This window comes from Callorhinus ursinus, unplaced genomic scaffold (assembly GCF_003265705.2).
Source record: "Callorhinus ursinus isolate GAN/ISIS: 27379988/994484 unplaced genomic scaffold, GSC_fseal_2.0 scaffold2, whole genome shotgun sequence".
Lineage (NCBI taxonomy): Eukaryota > Metazoa > Chordata > Mammalia > Carnivora > Otariidae > Callorhinus > Callorhinus ursinus.
In genome coordinates, this window is record NW_027397064.1 from 79,252,746 (window position 1) to 79,270,330 (window position 17,585).

General features: G+C 34.0%; 1 protein-coding gene across 8 annotated transcripts in view; it reads right to left on the bottom strand.

Moving 5' to 3' along the window:
• MBD5 (methyl-CpG binding domain protein 5) overlaps positions 1–17,585 on the bottom strand; it is a 459,856-nt gene that overhangs the window by 277,607 nt on the left and 164,664 nt on the right. For all 8 annotated transcript variants that reach the window (XR_012375710.1, XR_012375707.1, XM_073884217.1 and 5 more), the window contains exon 2: positions 11,584–11,677. The gene's annotated coding sequence lies outside the window, so the exon portion shown is untranslated. The remainder of the gene's footprint in view (positions 1–11,583; positions 11,678–17,585) is intronic.

Below are 17,585 nucleotides of genomic sequence, written 5' to 3' on the forward strand. Positions count from 1 at the left end.
GTTTCCGTAGAGAAGTCAGTAAATTTTTTATCTCTTGTGTTTTGTATGTAATGTGTCTTTTTTCTGGACCTTTATGATTTTTTTTTTTATTACTGGCTTTCAGAAATGATGTCTTGGTGTGGTTTTCTTTCCTGTTTGAAATTAGTTGAACTTCCTGGTTTCGTGAGTTTATGTTTTTCATGAAATGTGGAAAAAGTTTGGTCATTATTTCTCAAATATTTCTTCCTCCTGGAACTCCAATTACACATTTTTTTTAGATCACGTGGTATCAGGACACTGAGGTGTCATTCATTTTATTTATTTATTTTTTTCAGTTGTCTTACTCCCTGCTTCTGCTTGGAAAATTTCTTTAAAGTCCACTTATATTTTTACCTGCAGTGTCTAATGCATTGCTTAACCCACCCAGTGGATATTTCATTTCATCTGTGGGAATTTCTAGGGCTAAAGAACATATTTTCCATGACTGTCATTTTTTCTTTAAATCTTGAATATGTAAACAATTAGCTGTGTTAAAGTCTTTGCTAATTACATCATCCCTGTCAATTCTTGGTCTTTTTTCCCCTGGATTCGCTACTGTATCTGGCATTACATATGGGGAGAGGCCAGCCCTCAGTCCATGCCATTCTCAGTGAGCTCAGAGGATATATGTGCCATATGTATGAGGATCCATGATCCTCACATACACATCCTCATACACATAAGACACAATACCTTCTTCATAAGAATGTTAGAGTTAGAGATAGGAAGTAAAATAGTTTGAAAACATTTTAATACAGATATAAAATTAATGTTAAATATCCACAAATAAAGGCTATCTATACAAGCCCACAAAGGTCAAATAAGCCTTCTAAATAAACAGTACAAGTCATCATGATGTCCTCTGTTCTTTACAACTCTAAAGAAAAATGTCTGATTATTCGGATGAATTAGTTTCCTTATTTTGATAAGGCAATGAAAATTATATAAATTAATTGGTTTTTACTTCTTTTACTCAATTGCAAACTTTCAGAAAAGAATCAAATGAACAAACAGAGAAGAAAAATGCAAACTAATGCTTGGCACATCCAACCCCCCACATTCCAGTTGATTGCTTCTGCTTTACTAAAATATATGTATTTATTCAGTAATTTGGAGTACAAAAGCAACATATGATTATTATAGCAACTTAGGAAAGCATAGAAAAGCAGAGCAAAAATAAATTCACCCATCATTTTATACTAAAAGATAATTTCTGTTACATTTTGGAGCATGTGTGTAGACATTCATTCTTTTAAAAAACAAAAATGAGTAGTGAAAAGTTAGTTATCTCAGAATAGTTTATTCTATCAATATATGTTGAACATTTTAGTTGGACACTTGTTGGCCATTTTAGTTGTTTTCAAACATCATGATAAAATAATTCTTTTTTTTAAAGATGTATTTACTTATTTTAGAGAAAGAGAGAGAGAGAAAGAGAGAGAGCCAGCAGGAGGAGGGGCAGAGGGAAAGAGAGAGAGAGAATCTCAAGCACACAACCTGCTAAGTGTGGGGCTTGATCCTAGGGCCCTGAGACCATGACCTGAGCTGAAACCAAGAGTCAGATGTTTAACCGAATGAGTGACCCAGACACACCAAATAATCCTTGATAATACACTTAGGAAAAATTTTTAGAAATGTGATCCCTGGGTAAATCAGTACACATCTGTAAAGCTTTTGTTAGAGTTTCATAGTTATTTCTTTTGTTAGAGTTTCTTCCAGGAAGATAACACAAAGATGTTGGACTAGAACAACTGCTGGATCTCTCTCTAAGCATCAACTCCAATAGGAATTATAGACAGAAAAAGCCAAGAAAAAGAAAACTTGAAAATTCTTAGGGAAGGCAGGGTGGTATAGAGGACTGCTGTGAACTGGTAAATGTGCTTGGGCCTTGGAACCCAGGCCTCTAGGGCAGGAGGCAGCCTATCGACTGTGGGAGGACAAAACTGGAAGTGAACTGTTAGAGTTCTGCTTTTGATTCTTTCCTATCATTGCCTTGAAATAAAAATTGACTGCCTCCATATCTGCAGGGACTCAGACTACTATTCAAATGCTCGAGCACTGTGAATTGTGTAAGACTGTTGAATCACAGACCTGTACTTCTGAAACAAAGAATACATTATATGTTAAAGAAAAGAAAAAGAAGAAGATAGCAGGAAGGGAAGAATGGGGGGGAAATCGGAGGGGGAGACGAACCATGAGAGACGATGGACTCTGAGAAACAAACTGAGGGTTCTAGAGGGGAGGGGGTGGGGGGATGGGTTAGCCTGGTGATGAGTATTAAAGAGGGCACATACTGAATGGAGCACTGGGTGTTATACGCAAACAATGAATCATGGAACACTACATCAAAAACTAATGATGTAATGTATGGTCATTAACATAACATAATAAAAAAAATGCCCTCAGGTGTAAACAGAGTACTTATATAAAGAGCTGAGAAACAGCCATCAGAAAGGATGAATACTTACCATTTACATCGACATGGATGGAATTGGAGGGTATTATGCTGAGCGAAATAAGTCAATCAGAGAAAGACAATTATCATATGGTTTCACTCATATGTGGAATATAAGAAACAGCACAGAGGATCATAGGGGAAGGGAGGGAAAACTGAAAACTACATGAGAAGGAGCCAAACCACAAGAGACTCTGAACTACAGGAAACAAACAGGGTTGCTGGAGGGGAGGTGGGTGGGGGGATGGGGTAATTGGGTGATGGGTATTAAGGAGGGCATGTGATATAATAAGCACTGGGTGTTATACATAACTGATGAATTACTGAACACTACATCATCTAATTTAACTTACAAAAAAAAAAGAGCTGAGAAAAACATGGGGGGCCTAACAAACCTTGGGCAGTCATATCCCCGCCCTTTCCTACCAAATCATAGAGTTGGTGAATTAGAATCATCATCTATGGATGCTGCTTCTTCTGGTGGGATGGGGGAGTGAGGGGAAATGGTGAGGCTCAGATTTGATGTATCACTTTGCTGACTTGATAAATTATTGTGATTTCTTGGTGCCCTGAGGCTTATCTACCTAACTGCCATCCCCTGAGCTCACTGAGAATGACATGGACTGACTGCTGGCCCATCCCCATATGTAAGGCCAGAAACAGTAGCCAATGCAGGGGGAAATGATCTTACAGGCCCAAATACAAGACATATGAAGAAGCACAACTATTTCCAAAGAAAAATAACATTGTCTTACAGATTCTAAGAAAAGCAAAAATGTTAGATCTGATGGCCCAAGAATTTAAAAATAGAGTAATAAACACCCTAAACCACATAGGGGAACATATTAGCAATATATAATAAGAACAAGAAACTATGAAGCAAGAAGAAATATGAGGTATGAAAACTATAAAACCTTAAACATATAGATTTGATAAAAAGTAGAATTAAAATGAGGAATAAATTAATGAATTTGAAGACCAGTTTCAGGAAATATTCAAGGCTAAGAAAAGAACAAGGAAATAGAAAATACAAAAGAATGATTAAGGGATTGCCACTACCAATATCTGAATAACAGAGATGCAGAGAAAAATAAATAAATAAATAAAAATAAATATGCAATATAAATAACGAAAATAAAATTAATAAGAAATAAAAATATTAAAAAGCATGTATTTCTAGAAATGATGGAGAAAACAGGACAAAAGACCATGGATTTTCAAAGTATTGAAGGAAACTCAAAATCTAGAGTTTTATATACAACTATGTAATCATTCAAATATGAGGCTATTATATTTTCAAGCATGCAAGGCCTCACCAAACAGCTGTTGATGAGACACTCAGATAGAAAGAAGCAAATGGGGGAACCTGGATGGTGCAGTCGGTAAGCTTCTGACTCTTGGTTTTGGCTCAGGTCATGATCTCAGGGTCCGGGGATTAAGCCCCTGCACTCAGCAGGTTGTCTGCTCGAGATTCTCTCTCTCCCTTTCCCTCTGCCCCTCCCCCTGCTGGCACTTTCTCTCTCTCATAAATAAATAAATAAATAAATAAATAAATAAATAAATAATATTTTTTTAAAAGAAAGAAGCAAATGCAGAATGGGCATTTATTTATTTTATTATGCAGAATGTATTTAAGAGATGTATAATCAATAAGAGAAAGCATTAAAAATCATTTAATCATTTCAAGGGATGCAGAAAAGGAATTTGACAAAATACAACATCTTTTCATGATAAAAACCCTCAACAAAGTAGGTTTAAAGGAACATACCGCAACATAATAAAATCCATATATGAAAAACCCACAGCTAACATCACACTCAATAGCGAAAAACTGAGAGCTTTTCCCCTAAGATCAGGATGTTCATTTTCACCACTTTTATTCAACATAGTATTGAAGTCTGAGATGCAGCAGTCAGAAAATAAAAAGAAATAAAAAGCATCCAAATTGATAAGGAACAAGTAAAACTTTCACTTTTTGCACATGACATGATACTATATAGAAAAACCACCAGAACTGATAAATGAATTCAGTAAGGTCACAGAATGCAAAATCAGCATACAGAAATCCATTGCATTTCTGTGCACTAATAATGAAGTACTAGAAAGAGAAATTAAGAAAACAGTCCCATTTACAACAGCACCAAAAATAATAAAATACCTAGGAATAAACTTAACCAAGAAGGTGAAAGACCTTCTGGTACTCTGATATCTCTAAAATATTAATGAAAGAAAATGAAGACAACACAAACAAAGGGAAAGATATTCTATGCTCATGGATTGGAAGAACAAATATTGTTAAAATGTCCATACTACCCAATACAATCCACAAATTTAATGTAATCTTTATCAAAATATCAAAGGCACTTTTTGCAGAACTAGAACAAACAATCCTAAAGTTTCTATTGAACCACAAAAGAATCCAGATAGCCAAAGCAATCTTGAAAAAGAACAAAGTAAGAAGAATCACAATCCCAGATTTCAAAATATACTACAAAGTTGTAGTAATCAAAACAGCATGGTTCTGGCACAAAAACAGACTCGTATATCAATGAAAAAGAATAGAGAACCCAGAAATAAAAGCACAATTATATGGTCAATTAATCTTCAACAAAGGAGGTAAGAATATGCAATGGGAAAAAGACAGTCTCTTCAACAAATGGTGCTAGGAAAATGGGAGAGCAACATGCAAAAGACTGAAATTGGATCACTTTCTTACACCATAAACAAAATTAAACTTGAAATCAATTAAAGACCTAAATGTGAGACCTGAAACCATACAAATCCTAGAGGAGAACACAGGCAGCAACCTCTTTGGCCTTGGCCATAGCAACTTCTTACTAGACATGTCACTGGAGGCAAGGAAAACAAAAGCAAAAATAAACTATTGGGATCACATCAAAATAAAAAGATTCTGCTCTGTGAAGGAAACAATCAATCAAACTAAAAGGTAACCAAATCAAAACCTCAATGAGATACCACCTCACACCAGTCAGAATGGCTAAAATTGACAAGTCAGGAAACGACAGATGTTGGCGAGGATGCGGAGAAAGGGCTACCCTCCTACATTGTTGGTGGGAATACAAGCTGGTGCAGACACTCTGGAAAACAGTATGGAGGTTCCTCAAAAAGTTGAAAATAGAGCTACTGTACAACACAGCAATTGCACTACTGGGTATTTACCCCAAAGATACAAATGTAGTGATCCAAAGGGGTACGTGCACCCCAATGTTTATAGCAGCAATGTCCACAATAGCCAAACTATGAATAGAGCCAAGATGTCCAACAACAGATGAATGGATAAAGAAGATGTGGTATATATATACACAATGGAATATTATGCAGCCATCAAAAAACTAAATCTTGCCATTTGCAAAGATGTGGATGGATCTAGAGGGTATTATGCTAAGCGAAATAAGTCAATCGGAGAAATACATGTATCATATGATCTCACTGATATGAGGAATTCTTAATCTCAGGAAACAAACTGAGGGTTGCTGGAGTGGTGAGGGGTGGGAGGGATGGGGTGGCTGGGGGTGATAGACATTGGGGAGGGTATGTGCTATGGTGAGCGCTGTGAATTGTGTAAGACTACTGAATCACAGACCTGTACCTCTGAAACAAATAATACATTATATGTTAAAAAAAAAAAAGAAGATAGTAGGGAGGGAAAAATGAAGGGGGGGAAATCGGAGGGGGAGATGAACCATGAAAGACTATGGACTCTGAGAAACAAATTGAGGGTTCTAGAGGGAAGGGGGGTGGGGGGATGGGTTAGCCTGGTGATGGGTATTAAAGAGGGCACGTATTGCATGGGGCACTGGGTGTTATACGCAAACAATGAATCATGGAACACTACATCAAAAACGCATGATGTAATGTATGGTCATTAACATAATAAAAAAACTAAAAGGTAACCTATTGAATGGGAGAAGATATCTGCAAATGACCTATCTAACGAAGGGTGAGAACCCAAAATATATAAAGAACTGATACAACCTAATACCCCCCAAAATAATCAAATAATCCAATTAAAAACGGGCAGAAGACATGAACAGACATTTCCCAAAAAAGACAGACAGATGGCCAACACCCACATGAAAAGATGTTCAACATCTTTAATCATCAGGGAAGTGCAAATCAAAACTACGACAAGGTATCAACTCATACCTCTCATAATGGCTAAAATGAAAAACACAAGAAACAACAAGTGTTGGCAAGGATGTGGAGAAAAAGGAACCCTCTTGCACTCTTGATGGGAATGCAAACTGGCAAGTCACTGTGGAAAACAGTATGCAGGTTCCCCAAAAAATTAAAGATAGAATTGCCATGATCCAATAATTCCACTACTGGGCATTTATCCAAAGAATACAAAAACACTATTTTGAAAAGATATGTGCACCCCTCTGTTTATTACAGCATTATTTACAACAGTCAAGATATGGAAACAGCCCGAGTCTCCATCTATAGATGAATGGATAAAGAAAATGTGGTATATATACACAATGAAATATTACTCAGCTATAAAAAGAATGAGATCTTGCCATTTGCAATGACATAGAGAGATCTAGAGGGCATACTGCTAAGTGAAATAAATCAGTCAGAGAAAGAAAAGTACCATAGAATTTCACTCATATGTGTAATTTAAGAAACAAAACAAAGAAAAAAAGAGAAGAAACTGATGTTTACCAGAGGGGAGGTGGGTGGGGGATAGGTAAAGTAGGTGAAGGGGATTAAGAGTATACTTATCGTGATGAGCACTGAAAATGTATAGAATTGTTGAATTACTATATTGTACACCTAAAATTAATATAGCACTGTATGTTAACTGCACTGGAATTAAAATATTTTTTCTAAAAGGAAAAAGAGAAAAAATACTACACTTATTTAAACAATGGTGTATAAAGTAATGCTGATAGAGTATCTTGGTAAAGTTTGTTGTCTTTAAAAGTAGCTAGCAGCAAAGAAAAAGAAAAATTGACTGCAAGAGTTTTTTGTTTAGATAGTTTTAACATGATGGAATTGGGGAAGGTGAGAGAGACAACAGGATGTCAGAATGTATAAGAATCTCTTTAGGGAAGATATACAAATACTAAGCTGTTATTTTTAAGTAAGAAAAGATTAAAAAGAAGATACACAAAGTGTGTGAAAAAAACTGAAATAAGATGGTAGAAACACTCAACTGTATCAAAAATTATAACCATTATATGCTTGACAGTTTCTTGTTAGTGGGTCTATGAAATTCTCGCTTATAATCTCTACTCTTTTTTCTTTTTGTAAGTGGAAATACCTTTAATTTTTCTTTTAATAATACATGGTTACTATAAAGTTTCAAATTCTGGAGATGAAATGAAAATCTTCTAGAGTTAACTACAATTTGGTATATACTGTAAAGGACATTAGACCAGATGATTGCCTATCTTTTACCAATACTTACCTTCCCTGAACTTATATATCTTAGTTATTCTTTTGTCAAAATATTTACTTTTTACATAACCTTAACACATGTAACCAGAAGTATGGCAACAGTTTTAGAAGATGAAAGAAGTCAATACAGGGCATTATTAACCAAAGTTTCTGTTTGTGGAATAGTAGAGAACTAATGGAGTACAGAATTAATTTAGGTATGTGGCAGTGGGAATTTAAGTGAAGCAACATCAGAGCCCATTGGTCAGAGTTAAAACACTGAATCCCTGGTCAGTTCAAAAGGCGGGGGGTGACCATTCCATGGCTCAGTTAGATATGTACACTGAGACTGTCTAGGTTTTTCCCCAGTCAAAGGAAACTGGGTCTGGGCTATACATGCAGGTGAGAAGACTGTCAGGTGTCATCAGTACCTATGGGAGGAGACTGGAAGAAACAGAGGAAAAAATCTGAATAGATCAAAAACTGCTTAAAGACATCAATAGCATTCAAAAAAATCTCAAAAAGATGCTCAGAACCAGATAATTTAACATGACTTTTAACATACATCTATTTCTTTAATAGAAATAGTAAATTCATATCTTGTAAAGTTTTTTCAGAAAATAGATGAGTAAAAGCTGCCCATCTTATTTTATTAAGCTAGTGTAATCTTAATTGCAAAATAAGGCAAGGAAAATGAAGAGAAAACAACTACAGCAGATTACACTTAAACAATGTAGATTCTAAAATCCTAAATAAAATATTTGCTAACTAAAAAATAACGTGTTAAAAATAATACGCCATGATCAAGTAGAATGTAAACTAGAAATGCAGGGATGGTTTCATATTAGAAATTCTATTCATATAATTCACAGCATTAATATACTACAGGATAAATGTCATGTGATTATTTCAAAGATGCATGAAATGCATTTTATAGGGTTCAATAGCTATTTATGCATATCAAGCTAGAAATAGAAGAACTTTCTTAATTTAGTAAAGGTTATATATTAAAAACCTTCAGCAAGCATTATACTTAAGTGAGAAGTGAGATACTAGATACATCCTCTTTAAGACTGGGCATAAGTTAAGGATGCCCACTGCCATTATTACTTGTTTAACATACTTCCAGAAGAATTGATCAAAGGTATTAGAAAGAAGAAAAAAGTAAAAGTATGAGGATGGGAGAGGTAGAAAGAAAACTTTCGTTATTTGGAACTGATATATGATCATCTGTCTAGAAAAAAGAACCTGTTAAGAATTAGAGAGTTCAGCAATGTTGTTAAAACCAAGATAAAGTTTCAAAAAATCAGTACTATTTCTCTACACAAAGAACAGACATCAAGAAAATATTTTAATTAAATATTTAAAATATTGATGTCTACTCAAAGAGCATCATGCACAAAATTAAAAAGTTGAAATAATGGAAGCAGATAGTTTTTAATATCTAAAAGTAACAGGAAATGAATATCTAGAATATACAACAATCTCTTAAAGAGCATTTATCAAAAGACAAGAACCCATATGAAAAATAAATAGTATGAACAAGCAATTTCAGAAAAGGGAAGCCAAAAGGCCAATAAAAATATGAAAATGTATTCAAACTCATTACTGATAAGAGGAATTAAAATTAAAACAATAAGCTATAAAATTATGCACGTGAGATGGAAAATACTAGCAAGCTCAATAATGTCAAGGGTTGACAGGAATGAGAGGGTTACTGGGAATGCAACTGGCAGGACTTGGTCAAATTAAGTATAAACATGTATCCTATTACCAGCAGTTGTGCTCCTGGATATATATCACAAAGAAATCCTTGCAAAGTTTTATGATAAAACAAGTATGAGGCTATTTATCATAGCAGTGTTTGTTGTGACAGAAAATCTGGGTGGCAATCACTGGGAAATATGGGTAATTAAAACATGGTAGCTACAAACTGTGGAATACTATGCAGCAGTTAGAAGCAATGTAAACATGACAACGTTAAGTAAATGATAAACACATACGGTTTAGTAAAAAAAAATAGGGAACAAAACAAGATACACAGCATAATATCATATATGCATAATAAAATTTTGCATACATAAAATGGGGGAGGGGGCACGGTGGAGATATAATTAATGCAAGCCCAACCGAGAGATCCATGAAGGGTCATAATATATTCTCTTTTCTTTTATTTATTTGAAATTTTCTGCTTAAAATATTTAAAAACATGTATATAAAACAATACTCACATTATGAAAATACATATAAACCAAAGAGAGCGTTTCAGTAGTTATTATAATGACTATCATATTAGAATGGTTCTCTATGGGTCAAGGTCAGGAGTATGGGACTAGAAACAAAAATAAAATGTATAAATAAATAACATCAGTACTTTGCATGGACCAATGATGACAATGTACAATGAACTAAGGAGCATGTTTAGCTCTATTTTCTATGCAAAAGATCCTTTAAAAAAAAAAGATTCCTTAACGGCTATTTTTTCTTAAATTGGAAAGATCTGGTTTTAGCTTGTGGAGATGAAGGAACTACAAAAATAATTGTCTAATTATTATAATTCAGAAAACAATTGAATAGCTGTTCCAAGTAACCAACTCACCATATGTAACTATAGAAATGAATTAGAAATAAGTAATGTCATTTATATTTTCAAGATAAGTCATTTCTGACAATATTCATCACAAAAAACTAGCAAATCAGTAAGCTGCTACCCACAAATTAAGGAGAAAAAATAGACTCTAAAGTACTTGCACTCTAAAAGAATAAAGAAAAATAGAACAAAGGGAAAAAATTTCCGCACCAGAAGCTGTAAACTGTTTTATTTGGTTCACACAGTTGGCAAAAGTAGGTTTTTTCACAGGCAAAATTTTGTGCTGACATTAAAATTTAGAACTTTTCAAAATCCATATTTGTTTCTTCCGAAAACATCATAAAATCAGACTTTACAGGTCTCTTATTTCCACCTAGAGAGGATTCTAGAGCTGAACAAAAGCACCCCATTTACTGGTCACATACTCTCCAAGGTTACATTGTAACTGCCTGACATGCAACATTATTTTAAAACACCTTTTTTTGCATTTTGTACTCCTCATATCTCACTCAAAATTTTACCAAAATATATTCAAAAATTTACTTAGTAATGTAAGCATGTAAGCAGTCATGGGAGGCATGAGCAGAACATGCTAAATGAAAGGATATGATGGGTCAAGACAAATCTTTGGGTATTAGAGAAATAGTGAAAAGAGGTTTGGTATTCAGAGGTAATACTGTATTTGAAACTATGACAGGGTTTTTTGGAGTGGTTAAAGAACAAGTTTCTAATGTAGTTAGGGAACTGATTAATGAATATAGTACATTAAGAAGAAAGTGCAGTGGATAGTAGTTTTTGTTTAATTATTCTTTCAAATTAAACACTACCGAGTTCTGCTCACAGTTTTAATGGAAGCTGCTTCATTTCTTCTCCATTCTTCTTAATTGGTTTGTACACTTCCATAAAATTTTATCAATTGTCTGTTATAAATGAAATATGATTATTTCCTGTCAAGATGGTGTCAGGGCATACAAATTTGTGTCTGAATATGAATGAATGTGGTTTTGAGGTTGCTTAGGTAGGGCCAGTGATAAAGCCAGTTTAGCAACTCAAAGTACAGTCTGGAAATCCTAGTCATTTAGATGAGATTATTCATGATGTTGTATTTATTACTTACCTTGAGTATCTATATTTTAAAGATCTTGTCTGTAAACCATATAACCTTCAATATCTACTTCCCACACGTAGAAACTGATTTCCTCAAAAAGCATCTAAAAAAGAAACAAGAAAATATCATGAATTTGAGGATATATTGTTTCATTTATTTTAAATAAAAAAGCAGATGTCAAAATTATTCTTTATGACTTTATTTAGTAAATTTGGATAAGGGGAGGTGTATCTCATAGGATATATTTTATATAAATAAACAGTAATAATAATGAGATTTTTCCATTTAGAAGAATCAGAAATTTCTATGAAACACATATTTTGATTCATGTCATAAAATTTTATACTTTCTACAGTATTAATTTTATCTGGCTACTTAGCTTCTACAAGCATTGTTAAGAAATATAATTTTAGGTATGCCTGGGTGGCTCAGTTGGTTGAGCTTCCAACTCTTAATTTCAGCTCTGGTTGTGATCTCAGGGTTGTGGGATCGAGCCCCGAGTTTGGGATTCTCTCTCTCCATCTCCCTCTGCCTCTCCCCCCAGGCCCCCACTTGTGCTCGCTCTCAATAAATAATAAATAAATAAATAAAACATTAAAAAATATATAATTTTAAATACATTGATTCTGATGTCCTACATGAACATAGCCCTACCCTAGAAAATATTTCCTTATTCAAAATAGATTACAAAAATATATTCTTGATTACATCTGAGTTGCTTATAAATGCCAATATCATAGAGATCAACTAGTTATTGTCGTCATAAAAAAAGGTCTGTATCACTTAAATCACCCAGTCAGTACTTTCCACCAATCTAGGGAAACTTTGCAGAAGTCTTTTAAGAGAAATTGCCACTAAGAGAGAATTAGGATTATCCAGAGAAAATGTTCTTTGCTGAAAGATTTTGATTCTGACTCTCCTTGATTTTTTAAAAAAGCCTAAGACAAGCAGTTAGGGAAATAGGATTTGGAGGCTGAAGTGCCATACCTTTAGTATGTGGTTTTGAGTACTATGGATTCCCAAGCCAAACATCAATAATTTTTGGATTAAACAACATGATTATTAGTGTAGATCTCTCATCAGTGTAGTTTCTCAGTCGCAGCTGCACATTAAAAACACATGGGACACTTTTATCTATATTGAGACGCGGTATATTTCTTAGATATTGGGCCAGGGTGTAGATATTTTTTTTAAAAAGCCACTTAAGGAAGGATATCTGTTCTTCAGGCGAAGAAACAATCTCACTGCAATTATTCCATTTAATTTCTACAGATCAATAAGACTAACTTCAAAAAAATGCTGTCTAGAGATATCTATGAAAACTACTGAAAACTTGCTAATCTGATTACTAACAAGTATGACATAAATGGTGGTTGCAGTGAATTTCAAAGTACAATGCACTTAAGGAACGAAAGGTACTACTTTAAAATGTAGATTCCTGCCAGGTGTCATGCTGGAGATTTTGATTCAGAGAAACTAGGCTAAGGCCATGGATTGTCTATTTTTACAGACATTTCTGGTGATTATAATGCAAAAGGTCTACAGTTCCTATAAAATAGTGGTATAAGAATTTATGAACACTACTACTAGACTCATTATTAGCATTTATAAAAATACTTCTTCAGTTTTATTCTAAGGTAATATTTCTAATCTTAAAGGATAATCCTGAGATGCTCAAGATAAGAAATAACTTTAAATGTAAATAAGATTTTAGCAATAAATCAATGTAGATAAACTAAAATAATGTTTGTGGATAATATAATTTGTAAGTTGTGCTATTCTCCTAAGTAAACTGTATAGGTAATCAACAAAATACTGTGGCAAACAAGAAAAAACTAGATATTTTGTAATGAGAATTTAACCTAAAACTACACATATAACTACAAACATGCCCTAATGTCTCAGAATTAAATATTTTTTGTCCCTAACTTTGCAGGGGGGAAAAGCTCTTCTAGTGTCATTTGCTCTAAGAGCAAAGCTAAAATTTTTTTAAAGAAAAAGTCTTGAGTCATTTCCTTCAACATACACACTAACATAACTTACTAAAAATAATATGAAATAGGCTGTTAACACTTTAGCTCTGAAACTTCTTATAAACAGGTCCAGAAATACTTTGTAATAAAAATAATATATTCATATGCACATATTCTTTAGATTCTTTCTGAAAAAGAAAAGTCTAATAAGTAGGGGTAAATATCCAAGTCTCTGCTCTACATAAGGATGGTGATCTCAATTAACTACTAAACCTTTGAAGAAAACTATATTTATTTTCACTTACCTACCTAGTATGGAGGTGCTTCTAATAAAGTATTCTTTCTATATGCATGTGCTGGTAAAGACCAGGTTTTTCTATTAAGTTATCATCAATTTTTAGTTTATGACTAAAGTTGATTCTTTTCCCAGACCTAGTGCTGCTTAATAGCTAGTAAACAATCATGGACTTCCCAAATGTCTTCATGAACACGAATCTGTCCCACCTCTCCAATCTGCAGGATCGGATGCAAGTCTGCCTCTGGTTTACAGCTATGCATTCAAGTCCCAATGTCTTTTGGCAAGATTCATGATCTTTTACTATTTGACCTCAGCTGCCTTTTGCTGTTTATCTCTCATCTCTTCATCAACCAAAACTTGGCTCAAATACTGCTTCCTCCTTGAAGGAAATTTCCATCAATCTGACACTAAAAGCTTTCTTTCTCTTCTGATTTCCAGCACTAATTATTGCAAATTACTTAGGTAATTAATCAGGTACTCATTTATGGTCCCTTATTTCTTTTATTATTAAGATTTGGCATGTTTGTTTTATTCCCTCAACTAAATTATAATTTTCCAACAAGCCCTAGCCTGAAAGCATTTAATAAATATGTGATGACTTTATTTGTTGGTCTTCCCAGTAACTGACTATAGAATTTTACAATGATTGAATGAGGCATCCAGCTTTTCTCTTTAGTATGCTTCACAACTATTAATGATTTAAAAATTATAACTTCCCTATGCTGCAAGAACTTTTTCATCTCTTTTGAGGCTACCACACCCAACTCTCTTAATGTCTCATAATCCAGGTAATTTTAGTTAACTGAGGGTAATGGTGCAATAATTGCTGTTAATAATAACAATGAATTAACAAGAATGCACATTTAAAAAAATAAATCAGACTATTTAAATATACTTAACACAGAAGTCGTAGGGAACAGGTTCAGTTTTTCCTTAGGAAAACTACATACTTTAATAAGAACCAATAACTGTAAATAACACAATATATCACAAAAGAATTCAAAGTATACATATTACACTTTAAAAATACAAACTTATAGACAATAGTGTCTGCAACATTTTTTTAAAATGCTGACACTTCTTCCTTGCTTTGAAATACAGTAATGAGAGCTAACATTTATTGATTTCTAAATCTATCATTAATTAATTTGATTTTTACAACAATCCTAAGAAGTACTATTATCATCTCCATTGCATAGATAAAGAAATTGAGGAACCGAGAGATTAACTCGTCCAAGGTGTTACAGTCAATAACTGTCAGAGCTAGATTTCAAACTCATGCAGTCTACAATTATCTACAGTATTTTTTGAAGTCACTGTCCATTAAACTAAATCTCCAGTAGTTCTGGAAGCCTTACTTAATGTATCATCATATAAATTTCTGCCTTATACTTTCCACCCTTTTGCAAGGTTTATCAGCTTTCCCACTCAAAGGAGAGTACCATGGGGGTCCACTTCCAACTCTTCTCACAAAGAGATGATTTCTAAGCCCTCACTTAGTGCTACTAAATGTACAATTTACATAATAAAGCATAATAAATACTAAAGATTTATCCTAAAAACCTCAGTCTTGCTTCTAATGTGATGTTCTATAAGCCTAATGACATTAAGGTTAAGTATGGTTCAAGGCTGGGATATATATTTAGGAGTTTTTTTTTTAAGATTTTATTTATGTATTTGACAGAGACACAGCAAGAGAGGGAACACAAGCAGGGGGAATGGGAGAGGGAGAAGCAGGCTTCCTGCAGAGAAGGGAGCTGGATGTGGGGCTCAATCCCAGGACCCTGGGATCATGACCTGAGCCGAAGGCAGGCGCTTAAAGACTGAACCACACAGGTGCCCCTATATTTATGGTTTTAACTCATTAAAAAAATTTTTATGAGAAACTATACCTTCTTAAAAATAGGATAGCCCTCCCAATTTTGGCAGTTTTTACAGGAAGAAAACATGCTTTCTACTACCCTGAGCTATGGGACTATATCAAAACCTAAACTTTTTTTTTTTTTTTTTTTTTTTAGTTAAGTTTTATATTGTGTGAGAGGGAGAAAGTGTGAGTGTGGGGGGAAGGGCAAAGGGAGAACGACGGAGAAAATCTCAAGCAGGCTCCACGCCCAGCACGGAGCTCCATGCAGGGCTTGATTCTACGACTCTGAGTTCATGACCTGAGCCGAAATCAAGAGTTGGATGCTCAACCACCAAAACCTAAACTTCTATAGGTGATTGCTCTCATAGCATAAGCAGAATGTAATTTTGTAGACCTCAAGATCCCATTTATTCTAATAGGTGACTTTTTAAAAAAATCTAATGCACAAATTTCATATGTGGCTGAATGGCAACAGACCACAGTAAAACACCATGGAATAAAATAAAACCTTTCAGTCTTTTATTTCAATAAAAATGAAACATTCAAAGAATTAAAAATGTATTTAACCCTTGTCTGCTTGCTTATTTGCCATGTCTGCTTTTTTAAAGTTTCCAAAGTTCTTCAGTATGACAAGAGTTCTAATCATGCAATGAATGGAAGATTTTTTTTCTCAACTGTTTTTAGCAGAGAAAATAATCTTAGCCTGAGTGTATTCAAGCCATTGCTTAGTACCAGTTAAGCCCGTTATTAGGTTTATTCCAGATCACTTATTTAGGGCACCTTGCATAACTTTTATTTATGGTTTTAATGCAACTGTTCTATTTAGTTGAACAGCAAGAATTCCCTCATTGGATAGCCCCTGTCATTGTAAAAAACAAAGAACCAAAGGTAATTCTAAATCCTGTCCACCAAGTTAGGCCTTGTCTTCAGCCCCCTTGTAACTTGTCCAGACGATCTGGCTTCAGTTAAGAAACTATATTTAAAGTCCAAAGAAACTAAAGTTCTTTCTACAAAGGTTGATAATAACCAGGCTATTCAAAGTGTAATAGTAAATGACATTTATTTTTCATTAGAGAAAGGAAAGCAGCAATCTTTGTTTCTTCTTTTCTTTCCCCACCAGCATTCTCTAAAACTACAGCCCACCTTAATTACATCTGTTATTTGGGAAATACCAGTGAGTGATTTTTGGGTATAATAATATGCAAACACCTTGAGAGCTAACCTTTTTGGGCAGAAAGATTTATGTACAACATTTTGCCAAATATAGTACCAAGAACATGCATATTAATATTCTGGCAATAACAAATTCATTATGCTTGTTATCCTATTGGGCTGGCTGATGGATAATTAATGAACTAATAGGGTTGGGACCTAGTAAGTGAGTTGGCAATTATTTATTACTCTAATTCTATGTAGTTTCTCCCAACTTCAAAAATAAGGTTCTTGAAGACCACTATGGATTGAGAACTCAAGGTTGAGAAAATAAGTATGTTGTAGAGAAAAAAAAAAACAACAACAGGATTTGGAGACTGAAATCATGTGAATATGAAAGTCTAGGTTAATAGGTTTACATTCAATACAGCAAAGAAATTACAAAGAAATCATTTCCATTTATTCTTTCAAATGGAAACCAGAACTTTTCAAGGATTTCCTCTGTGGCAGTGTTATAGAAATAAACTATAAAACTATTCTATATAGCTTTATTATATTTTTAAAGCTATTTTACTTTTAGAAATGATAAATATACTAGTGACCTTGCTATCTACCTTGCTCTCTGCCTTGCTCTAAGTGTTGCCAATGTTAAAATTTATGACTAGGATGATATTGATACTACCAACGTATCTTCTCAGGTTCTGCTTCTTGCCTTTCTGATTCC